This window comes from Mauremys reevesii, linkage group 21, assembly GCF_016161935.1.
Source record: "Mauremys reevesii isolate NIE-2019 linkage group 21, ASM1616193v1, whole genome shotgun sequence".
In the NCBI taxonomy this organism is placed as follows: Eukaryota; Metazoa; Chordata; order Testudines; family Geoemydidae; genus Mauremys; species Mauremys reevesii.
In genome coordinates this window covers 20,905,065-20,911,064 of record NC_052643.1, presented here as the reverse complement: position 1 = coordinate 20,911,064, position 6,000 = coordinate 20,905,065, and the positions used below count along the sequence as shown (strand labels likewise).

Below are 6,000 nucleotides of genomic sequence, written 5' to 3'. Positions count from 1 at the left end.
GTTACATGACCCACTTCCGGATGGGTCACTCTGCCCCAGAACTTTCCCCCGTTGCTCAGATCCATTCCTGAGGTAGATCGATGGCGATAAAATACCCCCAGATTGGGGGAGGAGTGGGAGGAGCTCTTAGAGGGGTCACATGCCACTCCTTGCTTCTGCTCACGTTTGCATCTTGACCCCGAAAGTCTTATGTCATGGGGTCATTCTCCTGGTGACAGACGAGTGATGCCTTAGGGGTGAAGGGGCGAGGTCCCTTGGCTGGAACCAAATAACTGCCCTTAGCCTCAGTGTGGTTTGACCTAATGGCCACAGTCAAAATGGCTGCCCTCCCCCTCAGGGCTGTGTGGCCCAACGACCAGAGTCCGTGCGGCCGCCCTCCCCCTCAGGGCTGTGTGGCCCAGAGACCAGAGTCCGTGTGGCCGCCCGCTCCGTCGGGGCTGTGGGGCCCAATGACCAGAGTCCGTATGGCCGCCCGCTCCGTCGGGGCTGCGTGGCCCAACGACCAGAGTCCGTGTGGCCGCCCTCTCCGTCGGGGCTGTGGGGCCCAATGACCAGAGTCCGTGTGGCCGCCCTCTCCGTCGGGGCTGTGTGGCCCAGAGAACAGAGTCCGTGCGGCCGCCCTCTCCGTCGGGGCTGTGTGGCCCAACGACCAGAGTCCGTGCGGCCGCCCTCTCCGTCGGGGCTGTGTGGCCCAACGACCAGAGTCCGTGTGGCCGCCCTCTCCGTCGGGGCTGTGTGGCCCAACGACCAGAGTCCGTGGGGCCGCCCTCTCCGTCGGGGCTGTGTGGCCCAACGACCAGAGTCCGTGTGGCCGCCCTCTCCGTCGGGGCTGTGTGGCCCAACGACCAGAGTCCGTGCAGCCGTCCTCTCCGTCGGGGCTGGGTGGCCCAAGGACCAGAGTCCGTTGGGCCGCCCGCTCCGTCGGGGCGGTGTGGCCCACCGACCAGAGTCCGTGTGGCCGCCCTCTCCGTCGGGGCTGTGTGGCCCAACGACCAGAGTCCGTGCGGCCGCCCTCTCCGTCGGGGCCGTGTGACCCAACGACCAGAGTCCGTGCGGCCGCCCTCTCCGTCGGGGCCGTGTGACCCAACGACCAGAGTCCGTGCGGCCGCCCTCTCCGTCGGGGCCGTGTGACCCAACGACCAGAGTCCGTGGCGCCCTCTCCGTCGGGCCGTGTGACCCAACGACCAGAGTCCGTGTGGCCGCTCTCTCCGTCGGGTCTGTGTGGCCCAACGACCAGAGTCCGTGTGGCTGCCCGCTCCGTCGGGGCTGTGTGGCCCAACGACCAGAGTCCGTGCGGCCGCCCGCTCCGTCGGGGCTGTGGGGCCCAACGACCAGAGTCCGTGTGGCCGCCCTCTCCGTCGGGGCTGCGTGGCCCAACGACCAGAGTCCGTGCGGCCGCCCTCTCCGTCGGGGCTGTGTGGCCCAACGACCAGAGTCCGTGCGGCCGCCCTCTCCGTCGGGGCTGTGGGGCCCAACGACCAGAGTCCGTGCGGCCGCCCGCTCCGTCGGGGCTGTGGGGCCAGAGACCAGAGTCCGTGCGGCCGCCCTCCCTCTCTGTCGGGGCTGTGTGGCCCAACGACCAGAGTCCGTGCGGCCGCCCTCCCTCTCCGGCAGGGCTGTGTGGCCCAGAGACCAGTGTCCGTGCCGCTATCCTGTCTCTCACGCCTGTGTGGCCCGATGGCTCCAGACAATATGGCTGCTCTCTCCCTCAGTGCTGTGTGGCCCAACGGGCAGAGTCAATATCGCTGCCCTTCAGCACAGGGCTGTCTGGCTGAGAGTTCAGAGACAAGATGGCCGCCCCTCCTCTTGGGGCTGTGCAGTCTAGTGGCACATTGGGGAGGTGGGCTGCCACCCAAGGATGGATGGTGGCCGGGGTAGGGGGACCCAGGCCCTTGTTACTCCCCCCCCGGGTCCTACCCCAGGGCCTTGTCCATGGCCAATGTGTTCGGCACTGAGTCAGTGGGGATCCAGCCAGAACATCTGACGTCAGTCACCATGGCGATGGCTAGTTCTCCCAGGTTACTTCCTACGAGATGTCTCTAGGACATGGGCTGGGGGTCTCTGGGCTCCCGGCGTGGGAATCTCCCAGTGACTCCGAGCTCCCTTGCACGTCTGCAGGCACCCGGGGATGGGGTTGGGTCTCGGCACCTTGGGGCTCTGCAGTCAGGGGCATCAGCTGCTTCTGGACTGGAGCCTACAATGTGCATCCTCCATTTTCGGCATCTGCCTAGACCGAGCTGAGCTGCTCCCTTTCACACTGGTGCTCCAGTTGTAGCATGTCCGGCAGGGCTGGGGAGGGGCTTGGCTTCCGCCGCCTAGACTGTGAGGTTATGTGTGACTGGTGCACCCCGGCACATCCTGCTCTGCCTCTTCTCTCTCCTCCTTCCCATGCAGCAGCTGCTTTGCCGTCTCCCAAGAGATGTGATCAGTGGTGGGCTCGGTTGGCTCCTGTTAGCCTCTAGATGTCTGTAAGAGGGAGAAAGGGCAGGAACACAAATCAGAAGAACAAAACCTTCCAGCAGGGTAGTTTTCCACAGCACAAAACCACCACACTTTGCTAATGCTCCTTTGTAACTTCCCTGAGAGCTGGCATTGCGTAAAGAGAGCACCCAACCCCCCACAACCTCCGCTACCCTGTGGGCTGGCAATGGAGTCTGGGAGACTTTCTCCTCTCTCCGCCTGGCTCTGATGACTGAGGGAATCACATGCGAGAAGCTCTGTGAATGTAGGGCTCTGTGCAGTGGGGAGAGATGTCAGACATGGAGCCCAAAGGTGGGGTTGTCCTGACTCTGCAGTAACTTCATTACAGTGAGAGAGATTTCAGAGTTCAGCTACAGGGTTCTGCCCTGTAACCGTGTGTGGGGCTGGGGCAGAAGTGGGGCAGTGATGCACTCATGAAAGGAGTAGGGCTAAGGGGGGCCCCGTGGTACAGCCGCTAAAGCCCCTGTGTGCTGCGTTCCAGCCGGGCCGGCTCTGCCTGGCTGGGGTGGGGCGAGGCGGCTCCACGCGCTGCCGTTCCTCTCCGCCCCCCCCCCGGCCATTTGGGGATTTAGTTGGGGATCGGTCCTGCGTTGAGGAGGGGGTTGGACTAGATGACCTCCTGAGGTCCCTTCCAACCCTGCTAGTGATACTCTATGAGCTGCTCTTGCCTGTAGGCTCCGCCCCCTACAGCTCCTGTTGGCTGCGAATCATTAATCCCACCCTGGCCCTGCCCCTAGCTGCTCCTCACTCCAGCTCCAACCCTCGGCTCGACCTCCACTAGGCCCCACCACCCCGGCTCCAGCCACTGGGCCCAACCGTCCATGCTCTGGTGTCTGACACCAGCGATATGTAGGAGTCGTTCACCTCCGGGCTTTCCATGCGTATGGCCCTGACTTTGTCAGCTCTGGTTTTCATCTGCCATTGTGCTGCCCCGTCACATGGCTTTATTAGATCCCTTTCAACTTCTTCAAAGTCTTCTCTACGCCTCACTGACCTACACAATTGTCTGTCATCTGCCAATATCCACCTCGTTGTTCAGTCCCTGTTCCAAAGACGCTGTTGTACGTACCATAGCAGGACAAAGAGGTCTTCTGTGTCGGTCCCGGTTCCCTAGTCGAATGCGGAACCCGACACGAGATTTCCAAGCTTCTGCAGCCATTTGTAATGTCTATTGAGGATGTGCCCTGTGGTCCTGTCACATGTCAAAGGCACTTCCTGAAAAGCTGAAACAAAGAGGAAACGGGTTGGAAGCCCCATGGTGCTGATGTGACTGGTGCCTAGGAAACCTCCCCTTCAGATGGCCATTGCCACATGCTATTAGCTACCCAAGAGTCTGCAGGCAAGAAACAGCAACTCAGCTACTCCCAAAATAGCCCTGGACAGAGAGGAGACCCCATTCCGTGCGTAACTTCCCCCTCCCCCAGCATACGCACGTCCACACGCTAAAACACAGGCAGGTGGGAGCAACTCTGCTTGGGATGGAACAGAAAAGCAGAGGTGTTAAATCATCCAACATTTACGCACAGATCCGCATAGGAATTTAGACTCCTAACAACATCTACTGAAATCCTATGTGGCCCTGGGCCTTCGTTCCTTAAGAGGTCACAGGGAAAGATGTTCCCAATGTGCACTCAGGAATTTCCTATGAGCTGATAACCAAGATATGAGTGGTTCCCTGGCCTGAAATCTCTCCATTACAGGGAGGGCAAGTGATGAATCTTTCCCTACAGAGGGTAATTGTCATCATCACCACCACCACCCTTAATAATAACAACAGCCCTTTTCAATTCTGTCAGGCCTTCCTTCAGAGATGTTCTGACCTCTATGAAGACAGTCTCCCCACACAGTTCTAAGGCTACGTCTATTCTAGGAGCTAGGGATGGAATTTCCCTGCTCCCGTACACATATTGTGGCACCTCGATCAAAGCTCACGTGATCATCCTTCTTCCTTAAACACTGTCCTTAGACAGAGAGGGACACATTCAAACTGTTTTCAGGCCCTGTGCTGCACCCTGTACTTCCCACAGAGGCACAAACACACAGAGGTATTTCCTTACCTTCATACAGGCGGGAGATGCCATCTTCAGTCACTGTTTCAGACAACAAGTCACAGTAATGGTGGATAGTATTTCCTAGACAGACAATGAATCTCATGACTTTTCAAATCCTTTGCTTAAAACTGCGAAAGATGCAGCCATTCTCCCAAGACAGCCCTTGGGAAATTAAATACATTCCTTACATCTGTTCACAAAGCACATTAGATAAAGCATCAGAAGCCTAGAAGTCACTGAGAGACTGATTTCCAAAGGAGATTGAATTCACATCATACTGGTTTCCCCAAGGCGCAGCCAAAGAGGAGTTGTGGGCAGGGGAAGTTGGTGCGATCGATACAGATAATTTGCTCCACTCATCTTGGAAGACATGTTAATCTCTCTCTCTCTCTCTCTCTGTCACACAAACACACACACACACAGTTTTAAGATTCTGGTGCTGTGAGAGGGAACAGAGCAGCAGTCTAGAAAAGGGCTTTGAAGGAAGCAGGTCAAAAGCTCAAGTGAAGTCGCTCTGCTTACCAATGAACAGGGCTGCAGAATGTCTGATTGTTGTCTGTGAGCTTTCCAGGTATTCTAAGGCGTGGAACAGGAATTTGGGGATGTGGCTCTTGTTGTTCTGCATCTAGGAAGAAAGAAGGAAGAAACGCACAATATACAAATGACATGTTCTTCCCACAGGGACTAGTCCAGGAAGCCAAAGCATAGAGCCAGGGCATGGCAACAGCCAGTATGAGCCCATACGCCATAGCAGCACCTCTCTGGAGTTACTGTTGTGTTCTCCAGAACCTCAGCTTTTGTTTTCAGAAAGTTTGCAGGTCTAACAGTTCAGGAGAAAAATTTCAAAAATGTGAAGGGATTGTAACTCCTGCAGAAATGAACCAGCAGAGAGCCTGGAATAGAGTCCTGCCACCCGATGGAAGCGGATGGGTACTCAGGGTGTGGGGTTAAAGGTCTCCCTCAAGTCCCCATTCACCACTCTGAAGGCACAAGGAATTCACCTACCAAGCACTTCCAGGCACACTTCCGGAGCTGTGTGGAGCCATCCCAGGCCATGCTGCGGAACAGCGTCTTCAAATGAGCCCACCTGAGAAACACTGCGCAGCGGAAGAGCGTCAGTTTGCATCTCTGCAAGAGAAGGTGAGACCAAGAGGGTTCTCACTGAGAGAGGGACAGTCTGGGGGACATGGAGCCTTCCCGTCACTTGTTCTCCTGCTTTTCCTGCTAGTGGAGGAGATTCCTGTCATTTGTTGTACACAGGAGTGTGCTCAGGAGAGGAATGGGCTGGAGCGAGCCAGAGCCGTCCTGTCTTTGGATGGTTTGGAGCGGTTGACCAGGGCCCTGCGCTTTGGGGGGCCCCGCACTTCAGGGGGACGCAGGACGTGGGCCATGCTGGGGCCAGGAGCAGTACTCCCGGTCCCACTATGCTATGCCCCACCTCGCCAGCGCCCAGCGTCGTTTGGGAAAT

At 57.8% G+C, this 6,000-nt stretch overlaps 1 long non-coding RNA gene across 1 annotated transcript; it reads right to left on the bottom strand.

The window, feature by feature from the left end:
- Positions 1–1,507: 1,507 nt before the first annotated feature.
- LOC120387786 lies at positions 1,508–4,600 on the bottom strand. The gene is made up of 3 exons (XR_005590337.1): positions 4,539–4,600; positions 3,551–3,704; positions 1,508–2,466 (listed from the first exon to the last, which is right to left on the bottom strand). It is a non-coding gene; the product is annotated as an uncharacterized LOC120387786 (long non-coding RNA).
- Between the last annotated feature and the right edge of the window lie 1,400 nt (positions 4,601–6,000).